The following is a 12,286-nucleotide window of genomic DNA, read 5'->3' on the forward strand; positions in this document are numbered from 1 at the left end:
AAGTAAAGTTATTATTTCAATTTATTTTTATTTGAATTGACTCTATTTACATATTTAGCGTAATATAATTTACAAAGGCTAAGATTTTAGAATTAAATAGTACTAACAAATTACTTTGTTACATTGTAATTATTGTATTATTAATTCTATATTTTACAAGAGCAGTCGGGAGACGCCGCGTTAAATTTAAAATCTGCGCGATTAATGTATAAAAATGGAAGTAGGCAAAGATCACGCGTTGTCGGCTGATAGTGATTGTATTAGTGACTGCAGTGAGAACTCCACGGAATACAGAAAGAAAATAGTGTCTATTTCGGAAATTAATGCTCTAAACGCACGTAGTACAAAATTTTGTACCATATACTGTTATTATTTCACGGGTGGTGCTCTAGCTGTATGTCCTTCGTATATGATTGCATTGCAAGGCGTGGATAGCCAAATCATGTATGTTATTAGAAAACATATAATTGAGATACTTGATGCAATGTATGGACGATACTGTTCAAATTGTAGGGATCCGTTGTATCTAACATTTCCGTGTAATATGTGCCCAATTTGCACGCTGTGAAAAAACATTGAATAAGACTGTATAAAGTGTACGAGCAACGTGAGAAAAAAATTAATTTCAATATGTACCGTTATAATTGTGATTATAATTATACTGTGCACGCTGAGTATTTTGATTCTGAATATTTTGATGATTATAAACTTGATGTCGTCGATGCTCTGGAGGACAAAAAAATTCACGAATGTTCAACGAATATCACCGGTGCATTTTCTACGCGATCGCGAACTCGGTTTACGCGTATCACAAACTAGTAAACACGTCGTAGGACAAAGGGTCTGTGTCCACCCTGAACCTCCTTATGACTGACCTTACTCCGCGAGAGGGAAAATATACAGACGGATGTTCGATGAGTGTAAGAAAGAAGAAGAAGAAGAAGAATTTGGCTATAAAAAGGACTATTATGACTATACGTCAAGAATTATGCGGAAGGTCTATCATTTAGGCAAAGTTCTATGCATTAATATTTATATACTAGATATTGAGAAGTGCGTAGAATTGGTGATGATAAACAATTTGCGTACTTCGCAATATAGGAGTTGGAAAGATCCTAGACACGTAGCGATGATCCGAAAAAATTGTGACGATAATGATATGAAAATTTGGTAATGTATGCATCCAAGTGTCTATAAACGATGCTTTCAACGTTATAATTATTTTAGTAAGCTCTATCACGTTCAAGATAGCGAACAGTATTGCTTATCGTGTGCAAAAGTCACGTGTAAGTGCTCCGTAGAAAACTGTGACGTAGTGTGAAAAAGACAGGAAAAATGGAAAACATCGAGCAGACTGAACGTGATCTGGTGGAGCGATCTCACCAAATTGCCACCTTGGGCGAGTATTTTGCATGGCTGCAGCGTTGCGAGGAATGTATCAAAGAGCTCGAAGAACGCAGTCGTGTCAAGCGTCCGCGATTCTCGATCGGAAATAGACAATCTCTGGTAGCTAAAATCGCGCGACTCGAAGGTGCAAAGACTCGATTGCAGAGACGGTTTATACCCAGTGGTGGTGATTACAGTGGCGACAATAACGCGGAAAGATTCGTTTGGCGAGAGATCGATACCGCGTTCGATAGCCGTATTCTGACCGGTGCTGTGATTAACACAAACTATATCGAACCTCGTCAATTTCTCGAGGATGCCACAGACATCGTGCTCGAGCAAGTGCAAGACGTTATAAAAAGACACAATTGTGTAAAAGTGAATACTATATTCAACGGTGAATTTGCGTCGAGTGATAAACGCGCGAATAAAAGTATCAATACGAGAAACTATGAACTCTTTCGCACGTCTGATTTACGCGAGTGGTATGAACGGCGCGTTATCGAACCCACCCTAGCATCGTTGGAAGAATTTGAGGAACGTGATAGCGGGTGGGCACTGTCGCGAATACTCAATTTGACTGTTAATGTAAATAAATATAATCCTATGCACGCGGGATGTCATATCAAATTGCCGCGGGAGATTGTGATGAAGAGAGCGGTGATTAACGTGCAATCAAAAGACAATGCGTGTTTCGCGTGGGCAGTGATCGCCGCTCTATATCCTACCGAAAGTCACACGGAACGGGAATCATCGTACCCGCATTACGCGACAGTGCTGAATCTCCGGGACATTGAGTTTCCAGTGACTTTGAATCAGATTAAAAAATTTGAACTTGCAAACAATATCTCAATCAACGTGTACAGCATCGAGAAAGAGAACAGCATTGTCCCGATACGTCTTACGGAGCAGAAGCGGGATAAGCACGTCAACTTGTTGTACGTGGAAGACGGCAACAACGTCGAGCATTTCGCTTGGATCAAAAATTTATCCCGGCTCGTGAGCACGCAACTGAGCAAAAAGGACCACAAGAAATACATCTGTGACCGGTGTGTATAATTTATATAATTTATATAATTATAAAATATAATGCATTGCATAAATCTTTAATTTAAATATTCTTTTATAGATGCCTGCATTACTTTAGTTCGGATGACAAGTTGCAGTCACATACGGTCGACTACCGTGAAATAAACGACTGCGCTATCCGGTTACCGAGCGATAAGGACAAGTGGCTCGAGTTCAACAACTTTAATCCGAAGGAGCGGCTTCCATTCATCGTATACGCCGACTTGGAATGCGTTTTGGCCAAGATGGAGGAAGAACAGCAAAATTTGTACCAACACCCCCCATCGGGTATTTAGTATAGCTTACTATGTACATTGCTCGTACGACGAATCGTTATCCGCGTACCATTCTCGTCGCAGTACCGATTGCGTTTCATGGTTCGTCGAAGATCTTAAAAATTTAGCGATTCGCGTTAAGAATATTTTATCGACCAATGTCCCCATGGTAGATTTGACGTCCGAAGAGTGGAAAAAATTTAATAACGCGACACATTGTCATATATGTGAAAAACCGTTCGCGGAAGACGATACACGTGTACGCGATCATTGTCATTTGACCGGACGGTACAGAGGTCCCTCGCATTCAAATTGCAATCTAAATTACAAAGAATCTTTTTGCATTCCCATAGTCTTTCACAATTTATCGGGTTATGATTCACATTTTATAATTAAGGAAATAGCCACAGCGTTCGAAGAGAGAATCGATTTACTTCCGATAACCAAGGAAAAATATATTTCATTTACGAAAAATGTTGACCTTAAGAAAGAAAAATCGAGAAATCACATAAAATTACGCTTCATCGATTCGTACAAATTTCTTACATCGAGTCTCGACAAATTGGCATCTTATCTAGACAAAGACAAACTCAAAATTTTAAAATCGGAATTTCAAAATTTATCTACCGAAAATTTCAATTTATTAACACGGAAAGGCATCTTTCCGTACGAATACATCGACTCTGTGGACAGGTTGCAAGATACGTGTTTACCACCTCGCGAATCGTTTTACAGTTCTTTGACCGGTGAAACTATATCCGAGAGCGATTACGCGCACGCCGAGAACATCTGGACGCGATTCTCCATTCGAACGCTAGGCGAATATAGCGATTTGTACCTGAAAATCGACGTCTTGTTATTAGCCGATATTTTCGAAAACTTTCGTGATAGTTGCATCAAAAGTTACGGACTCGACCCCGCGTATTATTATACTCTTCCCGGATACACGTGGGACGCCATGTTAAAGCATACAAAGATTGAGTTTGAATTACTTACCGACATCGACATGGTCATGTTTATCGAACGCGGTATACGCGGTGGTCTGAGCCAATGTTCCAACAGATACGCGCTAATAACAAGTACATGCAATCGTACAATCCATCAAAACCATCGTCGTACTTAATGTATTTTGACGTTAATAATTTATACGGATGGGCAATGTGTCAACCGTTGCCTTACGCCGATTTTCGATGGGTCGATGACGTGTCGAATTTTGACGCATCATCTATCGCGCTAGATTTGCCTACAGGTTATATCCTCGAAGTCGATCTCGAGTACCCGCAACATCTTCACGATACGCACACTGACCTTCCGTTTTGTCCGACACGCGACAAGCCGCCCGGCAAGCGGCAAGACAAGCTTCTTGCAACGTTATACGATAAGAAGCGTTACGTGATACACTATCGTAACCTACAGCAATGTAGGCGATACAGCCTTCGTGTTACAAAAATACATCGCGTATTACAATTTACGCAATCTCCGTGGCTTCGCAGTTATATCGAATTAAATACACAGTTTAGAACACTTGCGAAAAACGATTTTGAAAAAAATTTATACAAATTAATGAACAATGCGGTATTTGATAAAACGATGGAAAATGTGCGTAATCGTGTCGATGTAAAATTATTAACAAAGTGGGACGGACAATACGGCGCAGAAGCGATGATCGCGAAACCAAATTTCCATAGTCGAAGCGTTTTTTTCGGAAAACTGAATCGCCATAGAATTGCGCAAACTGGAAGTAAAATTTTATAAACCAATTTACGTCGGTATGTGCATACTCGACATATCGAAAGTGTGTCTGTACGAATTTCACCACGAGTACATGTTTCCTATGTATCGCGACAAATGCCGGGTAATGTACACCGACACAGATAGTTTGATATATCACATTGAATGCGAAGACGTGTACGAGAACATGAAGCGCGACATCAATCGATTTGATACAAGTGATTATGCGATAGATAATACGTATGGTATACCGCTCGTGAATAAAAAAGTACCGGGCTTGATGAAGAATGAAAACAATGGCGCGATAATGACCGAATTCGTCGGGCTTAGAGCAAAAATGTACGCGTTACGAGTCGATGGTAAGAAAGACATGAAGAAAGTTAAAGGCGTCAAGAGCAACGTTGTCGCGAGAACGATAACGTTCGACGATTACACACGGTGTTTGCATGATGAAATTGAAATGACGCGACAGCAGTCCTGTATAAGATCTAAATTACACGAAGTATATACCATCCGCGAGACGAAAACTGCTCTGAGTCCATACGGTGACAAGTGGTATATCGTACCCGAAACCACCGATACACTGTCATGGGGACATTATAGAATACCTTTATAATATGTAATGTAAAATGTAAAATATGTGTGTGTGTGTGTGTGTGTGTGTGATACAATATACTATTAAAAGAAATATTAATAAAGATTTTTGTATTTTTATATTTCATATATTTTTATGTAATGCATACCTTACACATTTATATTTCATATATTTTTTTATGTAATGCATATCTTACACATTTATATTTCATATATTTTTTATGTAATGCATATCTTACACATTTATATTAAGAATAAATACATATACTATTGAAAGAAATATTAATAAAGATTTTATGTATATTTTCATTTTTCAAATATTATATGTTGTACATATATATTTTTTCTTGAAAATGAAAAATAAACACTGTAAATTAAATCACATTGTCCTTATGTATCCAAGAGTTGTGCGAATTGTCAAATCCCAGCAATTTCACGTAAACCTCGTCACCCCTCCTACGCAGTACTTTCTCACCGAGATACACGTCTGGATAATTCGCGCGATGCAACTTGTGCTCGTAGAACGCTCCGGCGATAGATTTTTTGCGATAATCCTCAAGTAGATAGCTTACGGGATTAGTATGCTGCACTTTTACAATTTTAAACACCTCAGATGTCCAATTCGGCGTGTAACCTTTCTCGAAAATTGTCTTGTACTTGCTAACGCGTACCGAGTCACCTACTTTGAATTTTGCCGGACCCGCGATATTTACACGGTTGTACACCGTAGTCAAGAGTCTTTCAGCGATCGCGGGGGTAACGTCGACGGGTCGCATACCGATCGTTCGATGCTTGCGCGCGTTGTAATCCGATACGAGTTGCGTTGATCCACTTGGAAGATCCGTTCAGCGTAAACATCTTCCACATGTCGTTTTTCAGCGTGCGATTGAATCGCTCAACGATCGATGCCTTCAATACCGAATATGTAGAATAGTGATTGATGTTATGTTTCCGCATGAGCCGTTGCACGTCGGCGTTATAAAATTCCTTCCCCTTATCGGTCTGTATGTTTGTCTGACACCTCTTGCTACCTCGAATTATCTCGGCGATAGCGTCAGCTGTCTCGCTTCCACCTTTACTCTTGAGTGGTACGGCCCACGCGTGCTTGCTCAACACATCGATGACAATGAGTATGTAGTGGTAACCTCTGTTGAAACGAGAGTACGGACGCATCTCGACGATGTCAGCTTGCCACAGGTCATCGTATCCCCGCACTATGACATGTCTTCGGGGAAAATTTTTTCCGGTGCGTGCAGTTCGTTCACCAACTGCCGTTTCTCTAAACTATATTGTTTTTTCGCTTCCTCGGTTATTACCGATCGTCGATCCATCGTTGTTTCGATTTGTCGATCAAACGATACGTGTTCCGAGTATCACCGTGCGTTTTATCATTCGTTGTCACTCTTTAGCCGTTCGCAGCCGTTTCTGAGCCGTTCACTACCGTTTGTCGTTTTTCAATAGCTGTTCTTTATTGTCCGCTACCGTTCGTAGCCGTTCGATAGCCGTTCCTTAGCCGTTCGTTGCCGTTCGTTGCCACTCTCTAGTCGTTCATAGCCGTTCTTCTTCTTCGCTATCTCTGTTATTCTCGATCGCCAATCCATCGTTGTTTCGATAGCCGTTCCTTAGCCGTTCGATAGCCGTTCGATAGCCGTTCCTGCCCCGTTCGATAGCCGTTCGTTGCCGTTCTTTAGCCGTTTGTTGCCGTTCCTTAGCCGTTCGTAGCCGTTCCTGACCCGTTTGATAGCCGTTCGATAGCCGTTCGTAGCCGTTCCTGCCCCGTTCGATAGCCGTTTTTAAGTCGTTTGTAGTCGTTTCTGAGCCGTTCACTGCCGTCCTTGACCCGTTTGTTGCCGTGAGTGACCCTGTTGGTAGTCGCTTCTAAGTAGTCCGTAACCTCGTTCACAGTCGTTTCTGACCCGTTCATAGCCTCGTTGGCAATCGTTTCTGACCCGTTCGTAGCCGTTTCAGAGTTGTATGCCGCCTCGTATGTAGCCGTTCCTGACGTGTTCATAGCCTTGTTCGCAGCCGTTCCTGAGGTGTTCGTAGCCTCGTTCGCGGCCGTTTCCTTTTCGATCACTGCCACTCATTGTAGTTTGATAGCCGTTCGATAACCGTTTGTAGTCGTTCGATAACCCTTCGTAGATGTTCGATAAGCCTTTGTAGATGTTCAATAATTGTACAATAGTCGCTCCTAAGCCGTTCACTACAGCTCATTACAGGTTGATAGCTGTTTCTGAATTAGTGTTAATCGCACGCCGAAGCTCGTTTATCGCAGTCTGCAAAGCTCGCATATCCTTCTCGAACGCAGTCAGCTTCTCGTCTGATTCTTTCTGTTGAGTCTTCAACGTTTTAACGCATTGTTCCATGTACAGTTTGTTGACTGCATCGGTATCAGCCTCAGGTTGCGCTACACGGGGAATCTTGCGCGACCTCGCGTCATAGTCCGTAGTGACGCGACACAGAGCGTTTTGACGCAAGTAACTTGTCACCAATTTACCCCAATGATCGCTTGTGCTGATTTCTTCATTTCTCCGTTCGAATAATCCAAATTTGTTGATAGGCATTTTTTTCGATGCGAGTGACGTCGATCGACTGATTAGTTATGTCGAGACACCGTTTAATTTATAATAAGGCCGACTTCGCGAAGTTCATCGATGATCGACAGGATCTCGTTGTCGTGAGCGTTGTGGCCAGCTTGGCACGAAGTGTCGAGCAATCGTAGGCGATCCACTAGCTCGTTGGAATCGTCCAGTGCACGTAATCGATCTTATTGTCGGTTAACGTCATCGCGCGAGGCATGAAAATATTCCCGTTCCAGATTTTTTCTTTTTCGATTCGATCGACATCAACGGTGCGATTATTTGTTTATACTTGTATCCCTTGTTGCTCTTTAATTGACCTTGCGCATCATATTGGCGTTTATGCGCACTCGTCACCATTAATATGCTCTTATATTTTTGCATATCGTCCTCAGGGTATATGACGTAATCGGGAATTCTCTTGAAGAGCAACTCGTATAATCCTGGTGTACCAATGTACCTCACTTTGTCTATGATTATAGAGTCATCTTTATCAATGTCGAATCATTTGTTACCGAGACGCATTTTATTCTCGTTGAAATAGACACCGTTCATGTGATCGATCTCGTTTTTTTCGTCGCCACTAAGGAGAACGCTCATGTACTTTTGTTCCAGTGGTCCCAAGTGCTCTCGTAATACTTCTTGACCTTCCGACGTTTGTAACATGTTTCGAGCGGATTGCCCGTGGTTTCGAAAACATTTTCGATTGTGAGTGATTCAGATATCGTGGGTTGTACGATTCTCGTTGTCGCGGACGGTGTAGAGGTTATCGGCGGTTCATCCAATAAAGCATTCGATAGATCAGATGTACGCGGCGTCGATAAACGATTCGCCTTCAATCGTTTCCTCTTTTTCGGTGTCCTCCTCCTCCTCTTCCTCCTCCTTGTACCGCTTGATGGATAACGTTTTAATTTTCGCGTCAGCGTTACTCTCCGGCTCCGTCACCGCGATTGAGCTAGAGTTGTCGACGATCTTTTGTAGTGGCTCGATAATAGGCCTAAAATGGGTCTTGACCGCGATACCGTCGTCGATCTTACCGGTCTTCAAAGCGCGATGTTTCTTGCGGATCGATTCGCTCGTTTTCTCAATCTCCCTCGCAATCTTTTCACGCTCGCGAATATTATCGCTTCCAGCCATGTCGACAGAATGTTGAGCGTTTCACCCCTCTCGACAGAATGTCGGCAGCGACTAATCGTTTTGCGGTATCGCGAACACGTTAAATCCTTTTCTATATCGCCCGTTTGTAAGCGAGCTGTCCTTATCTATCACTAGGAATCCATACTTTTGCTGCCAACAAGTACGTCATAATTCACTGAAATCCTCGTACGACATGTCGGTATTCACGTGATCGTTGTACACGTATTTCAAGTTGGTACCGTCCTGTTTAAACAAGATCAGCAGGTTCGCGTTGTCGCGTATAAGATGTTTTGGTATTCTCGCGTACGTTTGACAGAGATAGAAGCAATCAACGTTCGAGTGACGACCCATTGAGAAGTACTCTCTTATCGTATCTTGCTTGTCGCACGCTACGTCATCGAAGACGAAAATCGAGTTTGGACGTGCCTCTCTCGGTGGAATGACGTCACTGTTATTGAAGAACGTAAAGTAGCCGATTTCGTTGATTGGCGTCAACAAATTCTCCAGATATCGATATTTCGGCTGTTGCAGCGACTTCGAGTACACGTACACGTTCTCGAAACGTACACCGTGTGGACTTTCCAGTAGACTTATCAGAACGTTGGTTTTACTACAATTCGAGGGGCCGCAAACGATCGCGCGTATAGTAGTCGGTAGCATCGTACCGTGTCTGCGCATCTCCGCGTTGTCCTCCATTGATCGTAATCTGTCATCGCAATTCGTCACGCGTCAAAGGTTGTCGTATGAACCGCATGTTTTCTCTTTCGAATCAATTTTGCGAATGATCACGAGGGGGAGATCTATTTATAGAGGTGTCTCGACTCGAAACCGCTCAGTATCAAAAATGTTTCTCCTTCTGTCGGATAAAAGAGACATTCTCTGGATTACCGCTGAACAACTGCAGTATATCCCAAAGATTGTTTTACTGCAAAATTTTGGTAATTACGTGGAACGATTGTGGGACAAGCTTCCAGAATATATAAAGGCTGATTCGGAGGTTCAACAATATCGTTCGTGCATGCGACATTACAATCAGCCGTGGCAGCGAACACACATCGACGGTCCGCCACCGTTAATAAAAGATTGCGACGAATGTCAGCGAAAATAGGTAGCGGTCTTTTAAATCGTGCGATAAACGCGCTTCCGATCGAATTCCATATTCCCGGCTATCAGTTTTGCGGTCCAGGCACGCGGTTGCTGAAGCGATTAGCCAGAGGCGATCGAGGTATCGACCCATTGGACGCGGCGCGTCGTGAACACGATATTGCATACTCTCGGAGCAACGATCTCACCGAGAGACACGCGGCGGATAGGATACTCGCCGAGAAAACGCGAAATCGCATCGGTGCGAGAGATTCGACTCTCGGTGAGAGAGCCGCCGCCACAGCTGTCTGGGCAGCGATGAAAGCCAAGACGAAGCTTGGTGTGGGTCTGAAGAGGACGAAGACGAAGATAAAAACGGCGAAGAAACGGATACTTCCGGTAGCGAAATGCGGCGGTGCATTGCCGATTCTACCAATGTTGGATGCGCTCAGATCCCTGATCGGTAGAGCGGCTGGTGTAGCGAAGGCGGTGAACGGAAAGCCGCACAACGTGGTCAGTTGCAAGAGATGCTACGTCACAATCGCGCCATGGAAGGTCGCGGATTATATCTCGCTCCTTACAAATACGGACGAGGAGCCTCAACGAGAAAAAAAAAAACGTCAAAGAGACGCTAAAAATGCCGCAGGGCGCAACTACCAATGTACAATTGCTACAACTGGCAAAACGTATGCGCATTCCATATTTTAGAGGTGTTTTCATGCGCAACTCTTTACCGATCGGTGGTATATATCAAAACAAGAGCGGCATTGTAAATTTGGATAGCGTCGAAGGACCAGGTACTCATTGGGTAGCGTACGCAAAGAGGGGGAATCGCGTTGTATATTTCGACAGTTTCGGCAATCTTTGACTACCGAATGAATTGGTGCGATATTTCGGACGAAACGTAACGAAGATACAGTATAATTACACACCTGTTCAAACTTACGATCAGAGCATCTGCGGACAATTGTGCTTGCAGTTTCTTCGAACGGTCGATGCATGCGAATTTAAAGACAGGTATTGCGCTATTTAACTCAGTATTCGTTAAACAGTTTTGTCGACATGTTTATGACATTCACGTTGACTGGGAAGAGTAGCGTTCTCGCGGCAAACTTCTTTCCCAACGTAGATTTGAGCGACGATGAATACGAGCTCGGTCTAACGGATTTTGAGACTTATCACACGATACCGAATGTGAATTCCTCGAATAATAAATTTTACTTTGGCAAAGACGACGCGGAAATTACGATTCCCGAGGGATCGTATGAGTTGCGAGATATACATGAATTTTTGAAACATGCAATTTCACGGAAACATCGCGATAAGAAACACATTGACGACGGTGACTATGAAGATGGAGAATATCCGATAGTGCTCCGCGCTAATTACAATACGATGAGGAGCGAGATCAAATGCGCATACAGATTAAACTTTAACAAGCCCAACAACATTGGATCGCTGCTAGGATTCTCGAATCGTATTCTCGAACCGCGAAAATGGTACGAATCGAACATGCCTATTAACATTATCAACGTGAATATTATCCGCGTAGAATGTAACGTGACCGCGGGCGCGTACAACAACGACAAACTCGTTCATACGATACATGAATTTTCATCGAGGGTACCACTGGGATATAAGATATCGGAAACGCCGGCGCAGATCATTTACCTGCCGATCATCGCGCGGAGCATTACGGATTTAACGTTACGCGTTGTCGACCAGAACGGACGATTGCTCGATTTTCGAGGAGAAGAGATCACCGTAAGATTGCACGTACGACGGTTACGGCGATAACATACGTATGTGACGTATGAGATGCTCGTGTTGAACGGATCGAAAGACGTGAGAGACAACACAATCTTTACGAGGCCAGCGACAACAATAACAACGTCGACGTTCGCTAATATCCAATCATCCAAGAAAAAGAAACTCAGCGCATCGAACGTTGCGTTTTTACAATCTTTGGAATTCGCGGTGCGAAGCAGCTGAACGATGACCGACATCCTCAACATTGGTGACGAACCGATCTTTGACGATCGTATCGTCAAAATCGAGACTCACACGTACAACCCGTTCGCCAATACAACGTTCGGACACAATGACGAGATAAGAATACCCATACAACAACAGGATCTGTATACGCTACCGTATGAGAGTTTTCTATACATCGAGGGAGAACTAAGGAAAAACAGACCACCATCTGAAGGAGGTGATGTGGGATACTGGGAAATAATTGCGTCGCATTCATGTTCGATGAGATTCGATATGAACTCGATGGCGTTGAGATTGATCACAATAGAAACGTAGGAATAACTACTACGCTCAAAAACTATGTAACGGTATCATCCGATAGAAGCGTGATTATGAGGAATGCCGGCTGGGATGCGTCGACCAATGCGAATGGACACTTCAATTTTTGCGTACCGCTCT

General features: G+C 43.1%; 1 pseudogene; it reads left to right on the forward strand.

Annotated features, from left to right (window-relative positions):
• Positions 1–1,335: 1,335 nt before the first annotated feature.
• LOC145960090 (uncharacterized) lies at positions 1,336–11,417 on the forward strand (annotated as a pseudogene).
• The last annotated feature ends 869 nt before the right edge of the window (positions 11,418–12,286 follow it).

Source organism: Camponotus vicinus, unplaced genomic scaffold (genome assembly GCF_025532165.1).
Source record: "Camponotus vicinus isolate PSW18456_S1 unplaced genomic scaffold, iyCamVici1.0 SCAF_10, whole genome shotgun sequence".
Classification (NCBI taxonomy): Eukaryota; Metazoa; Arthropoda; class Insecta; order Hymenoptera; family Formicidae; genus Camponotus; species Camponotus vicinus.